This window comes from Trachypithecus francoisi, unplaced genomic scaffold, assembly GCF_009764315.1.
Source record: "Trachypithecus francoisi isolate TF-2019V2 unplaced genomic scaffold, Tfra_2.0 Lachesis_group5, whole genome shotgun sequence".
NCBI lineage: Eukaryota > Metazoa > Chordata > Mammalia > Primates > Cercopithecidae > Trachypithecus > Trachypithecus francoisi.
In genome coordinates, this window is record NW_022681470.1 from 29,443,886 (window position 1) to 29,469,782 (window position 25,897).

The 25,897-nt window shown below is 40.1% G+C and overlaps 1 long non-coding RNA gene across 1 annotated transcript in view; it reads left to right on the plus strand.

Annotated features, from left to right (window-relative positions):
* Positions 1–4,000: 4,000 nt before the first annotated feature.
* The window catches only part of LOC117075555, a 119,441-nt gene continuing 97,544 nt past the window's right edge, over positions 4,001–25,897 (plus strand). Inside the window, exon 1 of the long non-coding RNA XR_004434051.1 lies at positions 4,001–4,970. This is a non-coding gene — a long non-coding RNA (uncharacterized LOC117075555). The remainder of the gene's footprint in view (positions 4,971–25,897) is intronic.

Here is a 25,897-nt window from a genome sequence, read left to right on the forward strand (position 1 = left end):
GAATACTCTCTGGCAAGGATGTATGTTACAGATTCATCAGGAGGGAATTTCTTCTCTCCTGTCCTTTCAGGCCCAAGAAAAGTTTTGGTAGAGATGAATTCCAGCTCTTCCGGTGAGCATGCTAGCATGCTGGTCTTGACTAAGCAGTTACGTCACTCTGAAAGTTGAAAGAGTACTTAATTTTGGCTCCCTTCAGTTTAGGCCTTTCCTTCTTTCCTTTAACCTCCCATTAGCACAAACTGGTTGATCAGATTAGCAACTAGTGCTCTGGAAAATACCTTCGGGGTGGTATTTGGTGATTCTTTGGGTTCTTTGTCAACTTGAGGTTCTATACTTATTTCAAAGAGCAGGCCTTCAAGGGTATCTCTGCCCAGATAGGGGAAGGGTGGCAGGAAGGCAACGGTGACAAGGAAGAGTGAGTAGTTCTGAAGGAGGATAAGGACAGGGGACAGCATAGGAGGTTTGGCCCAGATGAGGGGTCTGAGGTGAGGTGACTGGGTTTTCTGGGGTGGCCAAGATCACAGGCCAAGACTGATAGGACGAGGGAAGAGTTAAAGCTGTAGCTGGGAGGATCCGTAAGAGAGAGAGCAGGGAGGGTGAGGTGGTGTCAGGGACGAGTGTGTCTGCCTCAGAGATGCCTCCGGAGCACCTTCTCACAGGAAGCCTTGTCTGATCACTAACTCACTGTGTGGCCGGCTCTTCCTGTGCTTCAGTTTCCCCTCTGTAGATGAGAAGCACCGCAGAGGGCTACAGAGGAAAGTCTAAGAAAAACAGAACACAGCGCCGGTGATACAGAAATTCTTCTGTGGCTACTATGGCAATAATCCTGAGCTGAAGTTAAAAAAAAAAGTGAGCACAATACATGTCCACTTTGTTAGTGAAATGCATTGCTAATTGAGATTTTTCTCTTCCAAGGGATTGTCACTGAAAGAGATAATTTTCTCAAGAAAACTCCAAGTCTTAGGGTCCTCAGTTTGCCAATGACATGCAGAAGTTGAATTAGGCACAAGTTTTGTAGTAAGGAAAGAAATGGTAAATAAAGATTAGATCATTTATTCAAAATAACATGTATTGAGTACTCACTATGTGCCAGTGTGCCCATTTTATAATAGGTGCTAAGACTACAAAGCTGGAAAGGATATATTTAGCCTTAAATAAGTATGGCAGAGAGAAAGGAATTGCAGCTATTTATAGTTGCATGAGCTAGAGGCTCTACTCCAGAGGCATGTGCCAGGTGCTCGGAGTGATCTGAAAAAAGAGCCCTGAACGCAGGTGACAGAAGCCAGAGTTCCACAAAGACAAGTTTCACAAAGAAGCTGACATGTGGGCTGGGCTCTGGACGTGTTAAATGAGGAGGGACCAGGTAGCAAAATGAAGGGTGGGAGGACCTGGGAGGAGAATTTTCCACTTTGGCAGGAAACCTCAAGTCAGACTATTTGAGTAACAATTCCTTAGAAACTGACAGTATGTTGATAAATCTTCATATGTCTTGAGAACTTTTTCTAGACCTTTGTCTCCACTGGAGCCCCAACACACATTTCTGTGTAACTCATTCCCTTGTCCAAAAGGATTCAGTAGCTTCACAATGATTATGAAAATGATTCAACCCCCTCTTCTAGACTATGATGCCCTGCCTGATTTTGACCCGTCTTGAGCTGCTCTTCTCTTTACCTGCTTGATTTTTATCTCTCGCTTTGCGACTGGCAGGCAATGCCTATGTGGGAACACAGAGGGAAAATGGGGTCCTAAGCCTTAACTTTGACTAATAGTCAGGTCCTTTTTGGATTTGTCTTTTCTGAGTTAGGGGCATATGCAGCAGGTCATTCTCTATTGCTGTGGGATAGAGTGGGTTTCTGAACACACTGACTCATTCCTCCATACATGTGAAAGCACCATTCTAGGGACTTGAGACACACTGGTGAACAAACATAGACCTCTATCCTCATGAAGCTTTTATTGCTGCTGGTGGAGACAGAAATAATACGTGAAATAAATAAGTATGTTACATGTTATAAGATGGTAGAGCTAAGAAAAAAGAGAAATAGAGCAAGATAGGGAAAGTGTAAGAGTGTGGGGTAGAATGTGGTTGTAGTATTACACAGGAAGTCCAGAGTAGGTCTTGCTGAGAAAATGACATTTGAGCAAAGCCTTAAGAGGGGGTGAGGGGATGATTCAGGTAGATTTTAGGGGCTTGCATGTTTCCAGGCAGAGGCAACAGCTGGTATAAAGAACCTAAGGAAGGAGAGCTGCTGGAACGTTTGAGGCAGCACAAGGAGATCAGTCTGTCTGGAGTGAAGTGAGGGATGAGGAGAGTCATATGAAGTGAGGTCAGAGAATTAAGGAGGTGGGTGAAGGGTTATTCAGGCAGGTCCTCATTGGGCACGCTAAGGGCTTTGGATTTTACTCTGAGTGAGGTAGGGAGCCTCTTTAAAGGAGTGATATGATCTGACTTATGTTTTAAGAGGGTCTGACTTCTGTATTATGAGTAGACTATGGATGGGCAAAGGTAAAGGTGAGGAGACCAGGAAAGAGCTGTGGCAACAATCCAAGTGATAGGTGAGGGTGACCAGGGCCAGGGCGGGAGCAGCAGAGGTAGTCATAAGTGGTCAGATCCTGGATATATTTTGAAGGCAAGAGGTGACAGGATTTACTGACTGATAGGATGTGGGTTGTGAGAGAGAAAGAGGTCAGGCATGCTGGGTGGGTTTGATGATACCCAGCTCAGACACACACAGGTTATTTTTGACCTGAGCGACTGGAGGGATGAAGTAACAATTAACCAAGATGAAGACGGGGAAGACCAGGAGTTCACGTGTGAGAGAGAAGAGGAAAAGTTCTGTTTTGGACAAGTTGAACCTAAAGGGACTTGTGTTTCCAACACTTTATATTTCAACATTTTATATTCAAAAATATAAAGCAGGCAGTTCTGGATATGATTCTAAAGTTTAAGAGAGAGGTTTGGGCTGCATGTAGAAATTTGAGAGTCATGGAATATAATACTATTTAAAGTCGTGAGACAGGATAAGTTAACGTTGACAGAGAAAAAGAGAGGACCAAGGACTGAGTCTTGGCACACACCAGGATAAAGAGATTGGAGAGAAGAGGAGAAACCAGTAAAGGAGAGGGAAAAGAAGTGACCCACAGGGTAGGACGAAAACCAAAGAGTGTGGGGTCCTAGAAATCAGATGGAGAAAGTGTATGAAGGAGTAGGGAATGGTCTACTACGTCAAATGATTCTTATAGGTGAAGTATGATGAGTGCTTAGAAATGCTGAGAATTGAGCCAACAAAGTAGGGGTCATTGGTGACCTTGATAACAGCAGGTTTGGTGTGGCTTTGAGGACAAATATCTGATTTGAAGGAGTGTAAGAAAGAATAAGAGAATAAAAATTGGAGATAGCAGATACAGATTCACTCGAAGACTTTTATAGTAAAATATAGTGTATTATTAAGGGAAAAAGAGCTGACCACATAAAGAAATTTGAAAGAGAAGTGGAAAAGAAATCAGTCCAATTAGGCAAGATGAAGAATAAAGTGGAGGATGGAAATTAGAAATTTATTTATTAGCAGAAAACTAATACTTCTAAAAAATTTCAAAGGCCCTTATTAGGAATGCTCAGCCCTAGGCTGGGTGTTGCACCCTTCAGTCTTCAAAGAGATTACAGTCACGTTGATAGGACAGGCTTTCTATGTAAATGTTTAGATGATCACAAAGAGATTAGAACCATGGCAGTTCTGGGCATGACAAATGTCAAGTAAAAGTTCTGGATCAGCTCTGGTCTGAATTACAGGAGTCAGGGGATTCATTTCTAGAGAGAATGTGGGTCAAGAGCTCGACCTATATCCCTTGAGAGATGGATGGGAATGACCCAGCAGGCAGATGTGAACAAAGACAAGAAACAGCAATGCTCTCGGTGTGGGCAAGGCCCAGTAAATCACTCCTTCTGTCACCGTGCTGAGCAGATGTTTCATGAATAGGGGAAGAGTGGGAAAAACAACAGATGAGAGCTATAAATCCTTTTAAGGTCTCCTTCTAGTCAATAGTTGTGACTTCCCAACTCAATGAACCTTTAGTTTTTAAGTCACTAAGAAGAAACAAAACTAAGAAATTGTCCATTCTTTAAAGGCAGACCCCCTCACCTCTTCCCTGCTGTGGGTGGTACTTATAGAGATGGCACATGCAGAGATGGGCAGAGAGAGGAAGAGGACGTGACACCACTCGGACAGACAGGTCAGAGGGATCAACAGCCTGCTGTCTGCCAGGACTTTTAAGAAAGTGCTCCTTGGTCTTTGACTGTGTCTTATTGACTTAACCTGTGTGTAGAGGAAAGGAATTTTTGTAGGTCAGTCAAATGTATAAGTGCCCTTATAAATTAATATGTCAATGACATATTCAATACATACACCACCTTTCAACTTCTGTAGCTTTTATACCTTGTATGAAAAGAAGGAACATTGAAGGAGCTTGCTAGATTATCCAGCTCAGACCCACCCAGGCAATTCATAGGGAAAATGCTTGTTTCCTCAGAGGGTTTGCAGGAATAAGCTGGTGTGGGGCGAAGGGGGAGGGAAGGAAAGGAAAGTGAAAACAATGTGTAGAATAAAAATCACGAAAAGAAGGCCCTGGCTTTGTCTCCTTCCACTGTCACTTCCCCATCTCAATAGCACTCTCTTAGTGATTCCTTCCTGTCCCTCACTCTGGCCTCTTCCAAGTGCACTCCCAGTTACCTTCCAGGCCTTTGTGTCAGGAAACCAGCCTCTGCTTATCTGTGGTTAGGATGAATCAGTTGTCAAAAGCAATTCTCTAGCTCCAGACCTCTCATTCTCCTCCTAAGTTACCTTTCTGAGCCCTCCTTCTACATAGCCAAATGTCTCTTTCCTCCCAGAACAAAAGAAGAGAAAACTGCTTTCCTATGAGCCCCATCTTATGAAAAGACATTTCCTGGCAGTGTGCTGTGGTCTCGTCTGAAGGTAGGCTTTAGTTGCTTGAGGTTTCAGTAATTTTCATAACGAACAAGAGCTACAAGTAGGTAAGCCTTATTTACTTTTGGTAAGTAGACATTTGGGGGGATAGATGATTCATTTTGACATGTTCTGCTACCATTTTACCATCATTGCAAGAGATTAAACAGGAAAACAATAGCAGGGACGAGCACTGGAGAAAAAACCAAATAGATAAGCCCACTCCATCTTATAACACTATAGTTATAGCCATTGGACAGAGAGGTTTTCATTTAGCCATGCCACAATGTGTACATATTTCAAATTATGTTGTACATGATAAACCCATTAGATTCCCAATTAAAAACCTAGTTAGATTCTGAACAATGTGTGCCATAGATAAAAGACACTCCCAGGAACCTTGGAATACTTTAAAATATGGTTGATGGTTGTTTAAAATCTATTCCTTTTCAAGAAAAATACAATTCAAGTCATTTGCTTGTTTGTATATAGTGGTCAATAGTTATTACATTTGCTTGCTTGTATATAGCAACACATTTACTTGCTTGTATATAGTGGTAAATAGTTATTAAATATAGATAATAGTGAATATAAATGAAATAGGGTCTCCTTAACTGAGCATATAGACATCTTATTTAATCATGCCATTGAACACTCATGAATCCAAATGTGAAGTATCTGCATTATTCTCTGAGGCTGTTTTGTTCTCCTCTTTGTGGATCCAAATACTAGGACTAATAAAAGTCATGTGCTGACATGTCCTGTTGATGTCTCTTTGGAATAGAATAATGATGGTCCAGGCGGTGTGACTTTCATGAAGACAGCCTGTATTGAGCATGGAAGAGCTTAGACAGTGGGATAGAACCCTTTTTTAAGATTTTATTTTTTCAATCTCATCGAAGATCATCTCTGGTCATCTCAGAAGTACAGAGTGCTGTATTATGGTTCTTTTATTGATCTTCTGGAAAGAGAAGCAAAGCGCAACATACTGCGGGCCCCTACCTTAAATGGGAATGTTGGGTAGTTACTCCAGCTAGAAAACCACAAGGGCCAGGTGTGTGTATTGGTCATGGAGGCTTTGTTGTGCATATAACTAAGTACCCAAATTCAGTGTTGAAAATAAGATCCCCAGATTTCTGAGCCTACTTTTTAAATATTTGATCAACATATTTCTTGAGAGAGATAGAGAGCAAACTTAGCTGTCTCATATGTACCTGAAAATGAACATTCCTTAAACTAAATTATGGCCCTTGTCCTCCTCCCTATCACCTGCTCCACCCAACTTCCCTGCTCTGAATCTCAGTAAATGGCATTATTCTCCATGCATGAGGCCAGGGATCAGGGATCTCTTCTGATGACTCTCTCTCCTTTACTCATCTCTCCCACCCATCATCAAGTCTATCACCTCCGTGCTTTCCATCCCCTCAGATTCTTTCCCATCCTTGTCCTTTCACTTAGTTTCCTGCTCTTCTGGCCCTACTGTTGACCACCAAGAATCCATTCTTCACCTTGCTATTGGAGTATTCTTTTAGGATCACACATCACACATCTGGTTCTGCTGTTCACTTCTTTGCTTAAAACTCTTCCAGGGCTTCTCATTGAGGTTAGCCCCAATTTCTTAACTTGGCTCACCTACTGATGTGGCCACTGGCTACTTGTGCCGCTACACTGACTCTTACCCGTCCAGCCTCTGTTGAAGCCTCCCACTTTCTGTTCCTGCCATCTTCTGTGTGGACCTGAACACTAGGGCCAATTAAAGGTCATGTGCTGAAATGTCCCTTCATGTGCTGTCCCTTTACCTGACCCTTCTCCCCCCGAGTCACACACTCTTTGTTTAAATAACTCCCACTTATTGTTCCACACTCAAATTAAATATGACTTTCTTTAAGAAGGCCTTCTCTGACTCCACTAAACCCTGTAAGTTCCCCTAGTTGTACATGTCCAGAGGCCCCAGTATTCTTCTTTGTAGTACTTTTGCACATTAGAAATTTCTTCGTTATGTATATTTGTGTATTTAATGTGTGTCTTCTCCACTTGACCATAAGGGAGAATTCTCTTCTATTCACTGCTGTGTACCTAGTGTCCAGTGTTGTGCCTGGCACATAAAGGCACCCAAAAAACATTATCTGACTAATGTTGACTCCCAGGATCAGGGTGATTTTGCCAGCAAGTAGCAGAATTCTCACACTCAAATGTGCCTTTAACATAAGGTTTGCAATTCTTTCACGTGTCAGAAAGTTCAGAGGTAGCGCAGGTTTCAAAGTGTTGATTTAGCAGCCCAAAGAGTTATAGTATTCTGCTTTCTACCATGCTGGCTTCTTCTTGGGTCAATTTCTCTGTGTGGTAATCAGAATACTTGCACAGAGTCTGCCTTGTTTCTCAGCAAGAGTGAGTGGGAAGTGACTGTGGCCATGGATGCATCAGAGAGAGCCAGTCTTAGGGCCTTCAGAAGGGACGAGGCCCCATGGGTTGGCCACGGCACATCCTGCCTGCTGGTACTACTAATTCAGCAGTGGTTTCCAAGACCCCAAAGATTCCACGAAAACTAGCACTTAGGTAGTATGCTTTATTGAAGATCTCTTAAATAAAGTATTGACCATCACATTCTCAGTTCAATGCGGGCTTCTCTGGCAAAAGAACAAAAGACAGCGAAATCAACCGAGGGTGAGAGCAAAATTGACCCTCAGATTGTCTTCATTTTCCAAGGATTCAAATTGAAACAACACTTGCAAGCAAACCCTCTTTTCCAGGAGAGCTAGAAGTGGACCTATTTCACCTTTTCTGAAAATAAATGAAGGTTTCCTGAATGTTTGACATCTTAGTGACTTCAAAAATACCACCAAATTTCCATTTTGGAATCCTATGGAGATGTTTAGATTCTGAATATAAACAAGCAGTACTTAACATTTATTTTTATCCTTTAGATAATGGGCCTGAATTTATGTATACTGAGTTAAAACCTCATGCTCTAATTAAAAAGAAACAAGATTGTCTTTTTCTGTTTTCTAAATTCTGTGGGAACCAATAGTTAACCTTCAGACTCTTTGCTTTGACAAGACATTTAAATTTTTAAAAATTACATATGAGGAGCAGAGAGAGTGAGAACAGATCTCGACAATAAATAATGCATGAATTGACTTTAGTGGCAAAAGCGTGGCAAGTGCTGTGGCTAGGGCTTCATTCATGGTGAATGAAGAATCCTTGGACACTGACAGATTCAAGTAAACGAAAACCCTCGGAACCCTCGGTTGGTGACTGCTGAGAAAAATGTTTTCCTGGCGGGGGTGTGGGAATCAGGTTCTGATGTGTCTGTAGGTACAGCTCATTCTCTCTGATGGTCTTTTTTTTTTTTTTTTTTTTTTGCTTATAACTTGATGAGACTGCATTGTTGTTCTTTCTAACCTTTTATTTTATTGTTCTTAAAACAACTTAGTGATCTAAAGATACTGGGGAAATCTGTTCTCAGGTAAAACTTTTGTTTCCAAGTGGGATGTGGGAGGTGGAGGTCACCTTGGGTACTCCCTGCTCTACCTATTTCTGAGTGAGAAGACACCTGCTTCAGTTGACAGGCTGAAAACAAGCTCAACAACGAGAGCTTTTTCTTTTGAGCTCCCCCATGGTATGGGATTTCCTCACCTCGCATTTGCTGAGCATTGATTTCCACTGCAGATATAAGGTGTGTGAGCTTGTCATTGTTTCCCCACACTGTTTGTCAACTTTTACTTTTTGTTTAATCAGGTAACCCCATGTGGGTGGAATATTATTCATTGTTCCAAGTAGTGCATAATCAGACAATGTGAGGATGTTTGCAGTCTTTGATGCATAAAATTGTCTGTCTCTGGGGACTCCTCAGCTGCAGATCTGATGGGTGTTTTCCATGTTCGCTTTGCAGGCTGAATTGTCTACTCGTTATGTGGCGGGGAGATGAGAAGTAGGGGAGAAGAGATGAGAAAATTGCTTCTCTTTTCTGCTAACCTATGCATTTGTTTTTAAGATACTTGCAGAGTACCGAAGAAGATAATCTAGCTTTGAAGTCTGTACCTAACCTTCTCCCCATACTTACACCAAGTGACTCTGAAATGACCCAGTGGATGGGACTGGCTGGTTGGGGGCAACTTCTTTATCCTTTCTCTATGTCCCTCCAGAAGCTTCAGCCTCAACAGTAGGGACTGCATTTTATAAACAAACAAGCTCCATTCTGGTGTCAAGAGTATTTGAGTAATTTTCTCTTCGGGTTGAAGAACAAAATAAAATGATCAGAAAAAAGCTAACCAATTTCAATTAGTAGAGGACTATCCTTCTTTTACGCATCTCACTCAAACCTTTAAGATCAAAATGTTACAACAAAATTTCTTCATTCAACCGAAAAACTAAATCCCGTCTCAAAGAGGTTAGTAACTTTCATGACAGAACCTGATTTACAAAGCACTTGGGCTCCTCTTGTTCATTTTCATGCCAGCAGCCACAGTAATGATTTAGAAAACGTAAATTAGATTGTACAACTCCCCAGCATTAACCCCTTCATAACTTTCTGTTACTCTTAGGATAACATCTAAACTTTTGACCATGGCCTGTCTGGCCTGTGTGGTCTGGCCCCTTCCTACCTCCCCAGCCTCATCTCGCCCCACTTTCTCCATGCTTCAGCTGCACCGGCCCCTTCAACTCCAGGAACCATCACAGTCTAACCCCAGAGTCTTTGCACATGCTATTTCTTCTTTTTGAAATGCTTCTCTTTACTCTAAACTCCCTACATGGCTTGTTTGCTCTCAGGTAATCTCAGTAAGGCCTTCCACAGTCACGCTAACAAGAGCCCTCCCCGCTACTCTGTATTACACACTCTGTTCGATTATCTCACGCATTTACCAATAACTTTATATTATCAGTGTGCTTATTTGCTTGTGAATTGTCTGTCTCTCCTTATTGGACTACAAAGACTATGCCTGTCTTTTATTCTTCTCTTTTCTTCTCTGTTTTCATTTCTTTTTTTTTTTTTTTTTAAGGTGAGCAGGTAAACTAGGAGAAACACTTATATATAGGTTTATTTTAAAAGTTATGGTATAATTCACATAAAACAAATAAGGAATATTTTAAATTTTCAGTAACCACCATGCTTAATAAGATGTGGAGTTTTCCCAATATCCTTGAAAGTTCCCTTATGCCCTTCTCCAGTTAATCCCTCACCAAAGGTAACCATTTTTGGACTTATATCACTATACATCAGTTTTTCCTGTTCTTGGCTTCTTACTTTCATTATGTTGTAATGTCTTTAAGATTCATTCATGTTGTTGCTTGTATCAGAAGTTCATTTATTTTTATTGCTGAATAGCTTCCATTGTAAGAATACACTAAAAATTGTTTCTCCATTCTCTGTTGATGACATCTGGGTCATTTCAAGTTTTTGCCTTTTATGGATAAATTTGTTATGAACATTCTTGTACAACAAGTATTTTATAGGCATATTATTCATTTGGGGGGGCATTTACCTAGAAGTGGAATTGCTGACTCATGGGGTAGATGCATATTTAACCTTATGAAAAATGACCAAAAACGTTTCCATGAGCAAGGGCTTAGCTTAATTACAGTGATTGATTTGCATTCAATTGATGTAGGATAGAATCTTGCAGTCCTTAAAGTTTATTACAGAAAGTTTATTACAGAAATTAACATTTACCTTAGTAAGTAGAATATACTTTTATTCATTGAAATATAACTGCTTTTTTATTTTAGGGCTTGTTTTATTCTCTAAAATATACCTGATTCTTTATTCTAGGGCTTGATACATGGTGGTTATTTATGATATCTCTGTTGAATGATTTAATGCTCTTTTTAGCCTTCTGACTTCCTGAGAGGCATTGATCAATTATTCAAGGATGGAATTTGTATTGAGAAATTATGACTCTAAGGTAAAATTTAAGTCATCATTATGATAAACAGTCAAATACAAGGAAAATACACAAGATAAATTTTGAAATTAGGCTTCAGTCTCAGGATTGTTTTGCCCTTTCTTCCTTCTTTCCTTCCTTCCTTCCTTCCTTCCTTCTTCCTTCTTCCTTCTTTCCTTCTTCCTTCCTTCTTCCTTCTTCCTTCTTTCCTTCCTTCCTTCCTCCTTCCTTCCTTCCTCCCTTCCTCCCTTCCTCCCTTCCTTCCATCCTTCCTTTCTGTTTTCCTTTCTGTCTTTCTTATTTTCCTTCTTTCTTTATCTTTTTCTTTTTCCATGACCACTACTTCCTAAGCAGAAAATATTTTCTACCCTTTGGTACTGTAAGTTAAACCTTGTATGGGTTTTGATTATAATTTTTCTTCCTGAGAGATCAGAATACTTTGTAAGGAGGGCTAGTCATTTAGCATCCATTGAAAAACTGATGGGTAAAATATGCTTTGGATCTTCCAACAGGTCAAGGGCAGAGCAAAGTTACATCACTCAGCTATCCTTACTCCTGATCATGAATTCACTATGAAAACTCATTGCTTCCTGTCAATACCAATGAGTCAGGCCCAAATCGACGTTTGGTGGGTGGGCACATGGGGTGCTTCACTCAGGGCGAAGTCTCAAGGAGTCTCATTCCTGATTTGAAATGATTCAAATGGGTTACCACTTCTCTTTTGGAACCTTTATTCCTTTGTTTTTCCTGGAAAGTCTTCAGGAAGCCTCTGGAAGTTCCCTTAGATGAGTGAATCTGGATTGTGGGGGAATGAGAGTGACGATGGGAAAGGGAGGAAGAGAGTAGGAAGTGGGTGGCAATTACATTGATTTAAAAAATCAGATGCTGGTTTTGTGAGTAACTCCTTAAAAGCCAAAGTCCTTCCGCTGTTCATGAATATTTGCATAACTGTTAATTAATGCTTGGGAGAACTGAATCACTGGAATATCATGAGGGCAGATTATTTTTACTAGGCCTGGTGGAATCCTCTTGTGGTGGGCATGACCTGCCTGGGCTTCTACAAATGCTATCCAGGTGTAGACTCCATTTCTAGCAGTGGATTAGGGTTGTAGTGCTCATGAACATTGATGACTCAGAAAGTGTCTAGAACTTAGATGGGGGAGGAGGAGGTAAAGACTCTTTGATTTTCCTTTCCCAGAATGGGAAAGAGCTCATACAATATGTTGATAGAAGGGCTTTATAATATATTCTGCAAAGCCATTAAGAATAATTTGTTCGTATTTCTCACTCTTCCTATTTCAAAAAACATCTTGTGTCAAGCTATAATTTTTAAAAGTATAATATAGGACACGTAAAAGAGTATAACAGAAACTATTTTAAGGGAAAGGAGGCAACTTTACAGCAAAACTGAGATGATATTTTCATTATCATTAGGTACTACATTTCGCTCTGACTTTCCGGGCAGTCTTAGCAAAACAATGGCAACAACTAGTTCCTGTGATCTGGTTAAACAGAACTATAAAAATTCATTTCTAACAAATTAACTTAGTGGGTTTCCTTATAATGGATAATAAATACAGAAATCGGCAATGCCTGTGCAGATATTCTATGGGTAGATGCCTCTTATAATCACTCAAAATTCAAGGGCATCATATTAAGTTGTGCTCATTGAAGGAAATCTTATGGGGAGCTAAGCTAATATTATTTTGTTTAAAGATTATCTAATTTGACATGGTAATAGCATTTTGTTGGAATTGACAATTTATTACTAGAGTTAACTTTCTAATGCTATGGACCTCTTTTAAAATAGTATTTTATATGCATACAACAAAGTATATAAGATTACAAGGAAATTAATCATATTGAAATACAGTTATTGAACTATGAAAAATTGTGATATATTAATATATATTAACACATTAAATAACAAGATCAGCTTGTGTATAAACTACCATGGTTTAAAAGTGATAAATGTAAGTGCTATCTCAACAAATTTGTATAACTTTAATGTGATAAGAAAAATATCTGTAATTTCCCTTATCAGTCATATATACTGCTAATATTACTGTGGTTTATTTTGTGCATTCATGTAAGAAGAGAATGTAAAATATTAGTTAGAAGTAAGCAAAAATAAAGATGTATTTTTTTTTCCATCTGAGTTAATGAACCCGTTGTATTTTATCCATGGGATCCTTGGAAAATACGGACATCAGTTGATAAGTAATAACTCTGAGAAATGAAAGTAGGTAAGATAACCTATCTTCACTTAATTTTGTCAGGAACTCGATAAGAGTCAACCCAATACTGATTGAGTGACTTAAGTAAAAATATAATTGTGGATTATGGCAGAGATTCTTCAGTTTTAGATAACAAGAAACAAAGTTAACATTATATTGTAAAAACATTTTCAGTCTTCCATTTGCTTTTCTTTGTTATCTTGATTTTTAATTATTTCTTGAATAACTGTTTAACAACAATGAAAAATATGTCTTATTTCATTTTTATCTCATGCCTTGGCAAGAAGATAGAAACATACTTGCTGATGTTCGAATAAATGAAAGAATGAGTGAATGAATTTGTTCTTTATATTCTTATTCTCTAGCTTCAGTTCTTTCAATAAGTCTTTCTCTGAGATGCTAACAAGTAATACATAAAATTGATTACAGTAAATGACGAGTTAATGGGTGCAGCACACCAGTATGGCACATGTATACACATGTAACAAACCTGCACGTTGTGCACATGTACCCTAGAACTTGAAGTATAATAAAAAAATTAGCATAGAAATGAAGAAAAAATTGATTACATAGAATTTCCTTTTCTTTTATCTCTCCAATCTATTGCTTTGTGAAGATTTCAACACTTTTAGCAATAAAAAATAATGTATTTGTATATTAAGATCATTGTATCATCAGCACCTGATTCATGGAAATTTCTTAAATTTAAGGACATCAGTGAATGACTGTATGGTACTCAGAAAGTCTAGACAAGTGAGGCCTTTTCTTCTGCTTCCATTTTCTTTTTCTATGATTCATAGCTGACAGTGCAAAAACAGAGGGGAAAGAAGCAGTGTAAAAGGAGGAAGACAGAAAGGGTGGTGAGAAAACAGAAAAGTAATAGGGAGACAAAGGGATGGAGGAGGAGAAAAATAAAAGGAATCCTTAGTTGTGCCAAAAATGTACTATCATTTCATCATTCACATGGATCATTCGTAGTGGCTTTGTGTATACCTATGGGGTGATAAAGTTTCTATAAAAGGGTATCTCAAAGCGTGGACTGAAGAACACCTGTGGTGTTTGTTTCTAGTATAGTTTCCTAGACCTGCCTCCCAATATACTGAATCAAAATCCCCGTGGGACCCAAGATTGTACATTTTTACAAGCTTTCCAAGTGGTTCCAGTGCTCATGGAGAACGACTGATCTTGCTAAGAGGTAAAAGCTTGGTTGACTCTTGCTAAGGTAAAGTGTATATAATTTCCACCGTCTGCATTAGGCAGGAAAGAAAATCTGCTTTTTCACCCACAGATACCAACACTGCACTACAGTTCAGGGATTTTGACATTTGGGCAAATAATAGGTTAAGCATTTTATTCATCTTAGCCAATGATTAACAAGAGAAAATGGTAGCTTGTACACTTGAGTTAATTTGCAGGGGCCTCTTGTTTTCCTCCTCAGCTTGTAAGAAAAGAAGGGGCAGAATCAAGCTCTCCTGCTGATCCTGAGTATGTGAATTTCTTTAGGGGAGATTTTTACCCATGGGAATTTGCCAGTCATTCTTGGATGATAGCTAGCAGAGGCAGAAATCTATATATTGAAGTACCTTTGTATTATTCTCTAGAGAGAAAGAGCTATAAAACCAACCCCCAAATAATTTACATTAGCTTTTGAAAGTGTAGTCTTCATTATATTGCCTTTTCTGTTAGCATTGGGATTTGTGTTCTTAAACCTCCTTTAAAATTCATTTTTTTTTTCATTTTTGCGAGGGTACTTCATGAAGCTTAAGTATCCAAAATAGCTGTATTCACTGTAGAAATCATCTAGAGCACTTTTCTAAGCTCTCTTTAGTCCACAATATTTCTATTAATTCCCCAGAGATACCAAACAACACTAAAAGGACCTCTGGCAATCCGGCCACCTCTCTAGCCTCATTCCACATCTCAAGATCAGAAACAAAGATGCCTTAAATGTAAATGTAACAGTGAAACAAAATTAGATGAGAATGACTATTTGAAAGTGCAAAATTCTGAGACAGAAGTAAACTATCAACCTCCCTCTGATAACAAATAAAATACAATTTAAAAAGACAATACTAGTGTTTTTGAAATCTGTGATTTCTTTTTGAAGAAGATTCTTCACATATTTCTTTTGAAGCTACATGGGACTGGACTTTTCCACCAACATTCAAGTTATCCTACTGTTAGACACGATATGGATCTGTCACACAAAAAGCATTTTCACTGATATTTAAGTAATTTCAAAACTGGCTATACAGCATTTAACTGAGGCACTAACCACTTTCTTGGTTTTCTTGGAATCATTGTCATTTAAAGGAAAGAGGCCTAAATCCTGGAAAAATAATCTATTTGAGAATGATGATAATTCCTTTCTACCAATCACCTGAATGACACACTGTCATGCTTTTCAGGACAGACTCTTTACCTTAAGAATTAGTCAATCTACATTACTCTGCTAACATTTTGTTATTTCATAGGTTAAATAATATAGCATCACTTCAAAGTTTAGAGTATTCTGAAGCATTAATTACAGAATTAACAGTTGTAAACAGGCTGGAAGAGATGGAGAAGTCAACCAACATCATCTTTCATTCTTCTGGGTACACCGCCTAGTGGTACTGTATCTGTTCATATTTAATAACTTCTCAGAAGTTGCTAAGTTGACTCCTAGTTGCTTTTTTTTTTTGTAATGTTCAACGTTTCTTTGAGAAATTACTTCATTTATCAACTATGTAATAGGAACAAGTTTTAACCATGCAGGACTGATGAAAGTCTGTCTTAACTTATATGGACTGGCTTCTGTGTCTTTCTTATGACCTCCATACACTCTTGACTGCCAGTTCTCCTTTGCTCATCTGGATTGGGTTGGTCTAGAGTTGAAATATAACCAAGGACAACTGGATATGTGTCCAGTGGATTATAATGTTTAAGTATTTTTACCTACTTTTGGAGAGAAGGCTGTTGAGGAAAGGTAGAAGCAACGATTGTATATTTCTGACTCAAATGTGGTCCAAGCGGCTGCCCTTGGAACAGAACATGGAAGGTGATCTTCCATTCTCCGTACTGGTTAGACTATACTTGGAATTCTGTGCCTAGTTCAGTGAGCATCCTGTGGAAATGTCCTGGACAAGCTGCGGCATGTTGAGTAGAGAATGATCAGGACATTTGAGGGGGTTTTCATCCTTTAGATAGGTAAAGAGTTCAAAAGAATAAAGGTGTGTAGCCTGGAGAAAATTAAGAGTAATAGGAAAAGAAAACAGGTTTTTGTACTAAATGACTTCCAAGGCCACACGCAGCATTAACACTGTGAGTCCAGGAGAAATCTACCCCAGTCTTGCTCTTTTACTTGAAGTTCGTCTCCATGGCACCACCTCTTTACTGCCCATCTGGGGGCCTAGAGGCTTTGCAGCAGTGACCTCTCCTGATGGACTCCTTTGTGTGCCTTTAGGGCTCCATGGCACCACCTCTTTACTGCCCATCTGGGGGCCTAGAGGCTCTGTAGCAGTGACCTCTCCTGATGGACTCCTTTGTGTGCCTTTAGGGCTCCATGGTACCACCTCTTTACTGCCCATCTAGGGGCCTAGAGGCTTTGCAGCAGTGACCTCTCCTGATGGACTCCTTTGTGTGCCTTTAGGGAGACGCCTGAGCAGCATGTCTAAAACAAACCAGTTTCTATTTCATCAGAGTGAGCCATTGGAGAGAGGTCAGGATAGTCTGCAAAGTCATCCAGCAGACACAGTCTATTCCGTGTTTGTCACAAAAGTTATTGTTCAGGCCAACCGACTTGCCCATAATTCCAGAGCTGAGCTTCTTAACATACTTTAATAATCATTGTTCAGAGTATCACCCAGTGTATGTGAAGATAAAGTTACTGATTTGCAGACTTTTGGACTTACCCTCCAGAACCATATGTAATCACTGTTCCCCATTCAAAGCATTATTTCTCTCCCTGTTGGCATAGGCTGGCGTGGTGTCATTTAGAGACCTGTCTCTCATCTTCCTCCACTTGTGCATAGGCAGGGTTTCCTATCCTCGCCTCCTCTTCTCCCTCCCTTTGACTCTCTGTCATGTGATGGAAACATGCAGAGGAGATTCATCTTGTGCTGCTCTCTGGGGAGGCCTATTCTAAAGTACAAACAGAAGACCAAATAGAATGATTGAAAAAAATAGTTGAGATTATTTTGGATAGTCAATAAGAAAACCATGTTGCAAAACCCACATCAGAAGCCCAGCTGCTGGGGTATACCTTTCAAATTCCACTGACTACAGAGGCCACATACAGAGGGGGTCATGGAGGAGGAGGCGTGCTTGCAAAAATACAGAAAAGGTCAGGGTGATAATGAAAAATAATTGCTTGAATAACAAGCTGGAAGGAGTGAGGCAGAATATTTCTACCATGAAGACTGAAGAGTTTAGCTGCCAAGAGACACAGGTGACCTCTTATTGTCATCTTACTTTGTGAGCAATTATTTTCAGAAAGTCTTTCTGATGGATATCACTGGAAAATATTTTGATGAGTTTTCCCCCTCTTTGGGCTTTTTAATTTTTTAAATCATGAAATAAACCTTACAGATCCACCTTAGAAAAGGGTGATTTTGTAGCTTGGCTAAGTGAAAGTGGGCAATGGGCAATTTGAGCATGGTGGGGGTTGGGGGACATTTGAAAGCCTTTTCCCAGACTCAGTCTGAGAGTGGAGACCGAGCCGTTCAAAATCATATCCTGGAGGTGCTTTGGATGATGCTGTGGGTTTGTGATCTGGCTCTCATCTTCTTGGCAAGTGTGCTACCAGCAATGTGTTTATGAAGCCACATTGTCGCAATGTTTGCTTTGACTCTGTTTTGCCCGGCAATGTCAGTGACTAGAGACATTTTTCTGTGATGTCACCAGAGCTCCAGGAATGATTGCTTCTGAGCGTAGAGAGATCATGTGGAGACATGTGATCAGTTCCTGGCCTGGGAATCACATGGAACAATTCTGTTTGTTCCCAGGAGCCTTAATCATTAATCTAGCAGCATTTTAGTCCTGTGGATGTGTGTGATTAGGTGAAGTTATTTAAAAGAGGTTCCGTAGAAAGCCTGAGGGTTAAGGGAAAGGACTAAGGCGAGCTCCCTTGCTAATGCCAAAGGGAAAGACACAATTTCCTCTTTTAGGGATATTGATATATGAATGCAGTAATTTGCAGTTAATGGTTAAGGTTTTGGGGCCAGACCATTCTGGGTCAAATCTTACTCTAACAAAAGTAAGATTGGGCAATTTTCTTATCCACAAAACAGCGATAATGCTAGCAATTATATGTGTCAGTTAAGATGGAGTTAATGGGTGCAGCACACCAACTTGGCACATGTATACACATGTAACAAACCTGCATGTTGTGCACATGTACCCTAAAACTTAAAGTATAAGAAAAAAAAAAGATGCCTTTGGTTGTGAGCAACAGAAAGTTTAACCCAGGCCTGTTTAAAGGAACTATATTTGTGAAGTCCTGAAGTGGGCCTGACTTCAGGTGTGGTTTGATTCAGATGCTTACAACGCCCTAAGGTCTCTTGCATCATTACTCTGCAATTCTCTTCACTATACTTCCCTTCTGCTATTAGCTATGTGCTCAGGCAGACTTGCTGCAAGGCAGCGTCAACGATTCTGGACCTTATGTCCTCACATTGCACCACATAAAAGAGGGGAATTTCTCTTCTGGTAGTTCCCATGGAAGAAGGAAAAATCATTTCTGAGAAGTCTTCAACAAAATCTCCTTATGTCTCAAGTCCTGCATTAGTTCACAAACACAATTCTGAACAATCATTGGGCCAAAGAGATCGAATATTAGACTTAAGGCTCACTCCTAGATGGGAGAGTGGAATCAAATTCACATCGACCACCTTGCAAAGGATGTAAGAGAGGCAATTCCCCAAAGGAAACATGCATATTGTTCTAGGAAAAAGAGAAAAATGATGCTATGAGGCATCCAACAATACTAAGATGGTTGTGAAGGGCTTAGCAAAGTGCCTGACCCTTGGAAGAACTAGATAAAATAACCAGTGATTATTATGCTGGTGTGAACATGGAGCCACTGTTTCAGCCAAGAAACAGTGCCACCTCACCTTTTGTTCTTTCATCTGTAATCCCTGCCTCTCCTCTTTACCACATGTGAATAACTGGATTCTAGCCTTTGTGCTGTGTCTGAATTGCTGGATGGCCTTGGCCAAGTCCCTCAATTCCTATCTGTCAAAGAGAAATTTGAATGAAATATGAACTAAGGCACGTCTCCAGAAATAAAGTAGCATTTTTTTTTTCCTTGGCTCCCTGGGAAGCCTCACATAAAGTTGGTTGTTTGAGGAGCTGTTTTGTGGTTTAACGTGAAGAAAAGACTTTGAAGTCAGGCATATCTAACTTGCTTGGCATCTGCGAGTGCTATGATGGTAGCGAACTTAATCACTCTGAGCTTCAGCCTCCTTTATGGTACAAGGAAAGGAGCGATAAATAATACCTAACTTTCAAGGCTGACTTAAATGAATACGATAGAGTTCAAATGAGGCACAAAAAATTTATACACTGGCAGAACAAGTAGAACAGTGACCTACATTTAAAAAATGTACGTTGATTATTTCATCTGCTTTCATTTTCAATGTCCTATCATTTGTCTGATGATTTCATATTTTTCCCCTTCAGGGATATTGAGATGTTGGAAAGCTAAATTGGGAGAATACCTGTGGATATATCATGATGTGGAATCAGAGGGCACATGTCTCCCTCCCCTACCAGGCTGATGATCATCACATATAGGTCTAAATGAAATATAAGTAAATATTCAACCAGTATTAGTAAATATTCAACCAATATCCCTCCTTTTCTTCTCTCTTTCTTTTCTGGAGTTTTGTTTTTGTTTTTGTTTTTTTAATCCCTGCATGTACCTTTGGCTCACTGGTTCTACCTAGTGGCAATTGTAGGTATTACTTAAGCTTGATGGTGGCATCAGTCTTTAAAGAAGTGTATGATCCTTAAAGCCTAACAGAGTCCTGAAGTTGAGATCCTGCCCTATCCCAACCGTGGAGCATCAACTGTGAGGCTCAATGCTGGGGAGCTTGGAAGAAACCTGTCCTGATAATGAGTGCTTGAATTCTTCTGCCAGTTGGCAGCTTAGTCAGCAAAACCAGATTTTGGGGACTGGAATTTTGTAATACATCAGTGCTTTTTACCTTAACAAGCTGAGATGAACTGATTCAGATGAGTGTGAAAATCTGAGGGGAACATAAATTGGAGAACAGGGGTTATTGAGCTGGTAGATGAGATTGACAAGACAGCTCCCCAGCTCCTATAGAGTAGGGGTGTTATGCCCAGACCGTTTGTTCCCCGAAGAAGACCACCAGAGTCCAGAGTCAAAGCCAAGCGGCAAGGATCTTTAATGCAAGTTCGAACTTGGTCCCTCCGTTCTACAACATACAAGAGGGCCCCAAACAATGCGTGCGCTTGCTATTTATAGCTCGAGGTAAACAGGACTTGTCAGGTTACAGAGGAACAAGGCATTTCTCTAGGCTACAGCATTACAATTGGTTTACATGTTAATGTGAAGTTATGCTTTTAACAGCCTTCTTATCGGTTCCTGCGCTTTTACAAACGGTTGTAACCTTATTGGAGCTTCCCCAGGTGTTGTTTTTCTTCATGTGTTTGTGTCGGGCAGGCATATGGGGCTCAGGAAGTTGGGACAAAATAGAGGATTGTTTGTACTGGGCCCAGGACTAAGATATGTGGCAGACACTGGTAATTAGAGCAGGACAGAGACTTTCACAACGTTTGTCCTTACAATGTCTGGAGTCTATAGATAACCTTAATCGGTTAGGTCCGGGGTCGATCTTTAACTAGGCTCAGGGCGCCACCCGGGCTGTCAGGGCGCCGCCCGGGCTGTTTGCCTGTGGACTTCATTTCTGCCTCTTAGTCTCTTCATTTGATCTCTTTCAGGGGCTGTTATTGGTAGGTTCCTCAGGTGAAACCATGTGTCCAAACACCTGAGTGCTCTGTATTAATGTAAAAATGTTGATGATGTATCAAACCTCCAAAGACTTTGAAATAATATTTTTTATGGCATTCCTGTCACTGTAGGAACAGGATAAATTCTAAGTAATGGAAAGGATAGAATGCAGAATTGTTTTAGTTTCAAAAGACTGCGGGACTTCTTTACTCTCCAGGTGGTAAATACAATGGAGGAAGATGTGTCCTCAGGGTTAATTCCAGCAGGCCTGGAATTAGCCTGAGGCATTTTGCTAAAGTTCTTGCATGGCATTACGTTGGTTACTGAATACTAGTGTTACTCTGAGGAGTTTTGGGGCAGTTTGTACTGGCTTGTGAGAGTAAGATTGTTGATTTGCACCTGATGTTAGTGAGCTTTCTGGAGGGCTCTGCTATTGGGTTTGTTGCATAGCAGGAATATGTGGGGGCTTTTTTGTTTTTGTTTTGAGATGGAGTCTCACTTTGTCACCCAGGCTGGAGTACAGTGGCACTATCTCAGCTCACTGCAGCTGTTGCCTCCTGGGATCCAACGATTCACCTTCCTCAGCCTCCTGAGTAGCTGGAATTACAGGTTCACACCACCACACCCGAGTAATTTTTGTATTTTTAGTAGAGACAAGGTTTCACCATGTTGGCCAGGCTGGTCTCGAACTCTTGACCTCAGGTAATCCACCTGCCTTGGCCTCCCAAAGTGTTAGGATTACAGGTGTGAGCCACTGTGCCCAGTCAGAAATATGCGTTTTTGATCAGCAAAATAGATATACATAAAAGAACAACCCTCAGTTGAGATTCCATTTTGGGCTTTGTGGTTCCAAGTTGTTCCATGCGTTTGTAATTGGAGAAAGTGTGTTCAGTCACAGCCTTCACAGAGAGGGGATAGTAGGAGCCTGTACCTGGTCTCCCCAGACCCCTTCCTGTGGGTCAGGCTTTAGCCATGATGTGTATCCTTATAATAATGCTGTTACAATAGTGTATCCTTTGTGTGAGCCATCATCATTTTGGGTCCTGTGACTCTTCTTTGGCAATCCAGCCCCGTTTAACTGCCACTGTTTGTTAGTGATGGAGTAACATATTTTTCTCTTCTTGCACAAAAACCCTGGATTTTGACCCGGGAGCCAATAGTAATTAGCTTTGCAACCTTGGGTAAGTGATCCCCTAGCTTAGGGTTTTTAGGCTGTGCAATCAAGAAAGCAATATTATCTACTTTATTTAACTTTGGTATGAAAGAGATTAATTTTGAAGCATTGTGTAATAATTTATTATCTTTATTATTATAAAAATTAATACTAGTAACAGTTTTAGTAATAGTAGTAATACTTTTAGGTGATTGTAGAACAATTAGGCAGTATAGAGAAACTCCTGGAATTGAAATGCAGGGTCAGGGAAAGTTGCCTTTTAATAAACAAAATAATGAAAATCAATCAATAATTAGTACATTTTGTTTGCTAAGCTATTCCTGGAACCAGGCCAGGTCTGACTACATTTTCTCCAGGCCCAATAATGAGAAGCAGACAAACTAGGAAAGAAGGGAATTTATTGCTGTAACCAAATACACGGAGAAGGCCGGATGTAATTCCACCAACTCACAGTGTTACAATTTTCTTAGTGCTTATATAGGCTGGGGTTATGTGCCTGTGTGCAGTATAACATTCACCTGAGTCTATTGGTAACTAATTTTGTTTCAACTAGAAGGTCAGAGGCAAAAAATGCTAGCTAAGTCCAATTAAAAAGGCCTCAGTACCTTCAAGGCCTGTCTACTGTGGTACCACAGTGATTATTTCTATCTTACCTCCTTTACAGTTTGGTCTGGAGAGCTGCCTTACACTCTCCAATGAATCCATTCAAACAGCTGCCTCTGTTACCTTGACTTGTCTCAGATTTTGTCAATGCGAGATGGGTCCTGGCACTAGGAATATAAGACTGTCTCTATTATTTTGGCTTGCTCCAGGTTAGGGAGAAGCCCATGCAAGTTTCCTACTGACCATATGTTTCGTTTCTAGTTTTGATGTCTGGGCATTGATTTCCCTAGGTTTGACTATTTGCTCAGTGGTAAGGCAGTGCTATGGAAATCTGTGTGTGTAACTGGAGTGTTATGTAGGCCTGTCTGTGTGACTGTCATGCAGGCCTGTCTGTGTGATTGTGTGATTGTCAGGGAGAAGTGGCCTGCCACAAAGCCATCTGTAAAATATCCTACTCTAAAGAATAATTTCTAACTATGTTGCTGATGGGAATTTAAGAGTTCTTCACATACAAATAAGAATAGTTACATGTAACTAACTTTTACTGACTAAAATGTATATTTTAGAGGCAGGGCACAGTGGCACACACCTGTAATCCTAGCACTTTGGAAGGCCAAGGCAGGCAGATTGCTTGAGTCCAGGAGTTTGAGATCAGTCTAGGCAATATGGTAAAGCACTGTCTCTACAAAAAATACAAAAATTAGCCAGGCATGGTGGTGCATTCCTGTAGTCCCAACTCCTCAAGAAGCTGAGGCAGGAGGATCACTTGAGCCCGGAAGGTTGAGGCTGCAGTGAGCAGAGATCATGCCACTGCACTCTGACCTGGGCAACACAGCAATACCCTGTCTCATACACAAAATATGTATTTTAGTGTTAGACAACAATAATATTTTGATAGTATGCATTTTTCTCTTTAGCTATTACTATTTCATGTTGCAGACATCAGTTTTGGGTTTCACATGTTTGAAGTGGCCTTAAAGGACATCTAGTTTATTCCAATCCTTGACTGTAAACAGATTCTTAAAATGAAGAATCTACAATCTAGGTGGGCTGGAACTTCTCCAGATGAGGTGCAAATTATTAGCAGGGTAGAGCGTAAATCCCAGATCTGACTTCCCATCGCATATTCTTTCAGATATTGTGGCTTGATTGGCCTTATTCCGGACCCTTGGAAGTTCAGGTGTCAAGGGTAGGGAAGGTCTTTTTCGGTAAGAACTTTGCAGTCTAGTGGAAAAAAAACAAGTAAGGACTGAACTCTGACATTTTTACTTTCTCAGATTTCCTTCTTTTCTTTTCTTTTCTTTCGAGATGGAATCTGGCTCTTGGCTCACTGCAAGCTCTGCCTCCCAGGTTCACACCATTCTCCCACCTCAGCCTACCAAGTAGCTGGGACTACAGGTGCCTGCCACCACGCCCGGCTAATTTTTTGTGTATTTAACAGAGATGGGGCTTCACCGTGTTAGCCAGGATGATCTCAATCTCCTGACCTCCTGATCCGCCCGCCTTGGCCTCCCAAAGTGCTGGGATGACAGGCGTGAGCCGCTGTGCCCAGTCTCAGATTTCTTTTTAAGGGGCTCGGAGGGAGTCACATCTACAAGACATAAAATTATGTTAAGTTTTTTTAGCCCAGTATATTGTGACTTACTTTTGTGACCAGACTCTGGTATGGCATCACATAAGAGATAACAGAACCCCTTGTCTTAACTGAAGTATTCCTTTCTACTGACTCCAGGGTTTTAGACAAAACTAAACTCTTTCAACCAATTGCCAACTAAAGAATTCCTAAACTCACCTATGGCTTGTAAGCTCCCACTGCCAGATACCCTGCCTTTTTGGATAGATTCAATGTACAGCTCCCATGTATTCATTTATGTTTTGACATGCAATTTCTGTCTCCCTCCCAAACGTTAACCCAACTGCCTTGGGCACACCTTCTCAGGACCTCTTGAGTCTGTTTCCTTAGGCTATAGTCACTCATATTGGCTCAGAATAAACCTCTTTAAATATTCTGGCAGAGGTTGATTTTTTTTTTGTTGTTATCGGTAACTGGCACCTATACTAAAAGATAGAATGCAATTAGGGATACAGTGAATATATAAGCAACACACATGTTTTTAGAAAACGGTTGAAGAGATACTTTGCTCTTCTTGTAAAAGATTAAGGAAGGCTTATAGAAAACTTTTTAAAAATATATATAGCAGTATTCATTTTCAGGACTCTGAAATAACAGGGAAAGCTCCCAGGAGCTTTGGCATTGTGACCCGTAAACAGTGACCTGAAAGCATGAGCATGAGATGTTTTTAGCAATTTCAGTCCAATATGCATAGCATAGTCTCATTTACGAACAATATATGTGTATGTCATGAACACAGAGTGGAAAAATAGACATTGGAGATAACAAAAGGTGGGAGAGTGGGAGGGGCATGATGAGAGTTGAAATATTACCCATTGGATACAATGTTCACTATTCAGGTCATCGGTATACTAAAAGCGCAAACTTCACCACTAAGCAATATATACATGTAAGGAATCTGTGCTTGCACCCGCTAAACATCTAAAAATTTAAAATATTAAAAAATAAACAGAATATTTGTGTATATGTGTGTGTATAATCGCAGAAAGAAGTCTCTAAAGTTATATAACAAAATGACTGTAGTTTCTCAGGAGTGGGAGGGGTGGGGTTAAGATGAATAGGGATGGGGTAGGCTCAAAGCATTCTAGGAATGAAAGGGAAACTTATTTAGTTATTTATGTCCTTTTTATGTGATGAAATTATGTGAGGTTTTTACTTTACTGTATATATTTCAATTAAAGAAAAGATGTGCAAGTCTCTTTCATCCTTGTTTTGCTCTATGGGTTTCAAATCAGAATCCTTTGTACTCTTGATGTAATGGCAAAGATTCTTGGGAAACAGTTTATTTTTTAATTCTCTCTTTATTAGAGCTCCTCCTCTCAAAGATTCTGGCATAACATGTAGAGCCCTGTCACTGGATAAGAAGGCACACTATTCTCTCTCTCCAATTCCACCCTTGGACCAAAGTCAGGCACATGCACTCTTTCTGCCTTGGAATAACTTCCTTCCC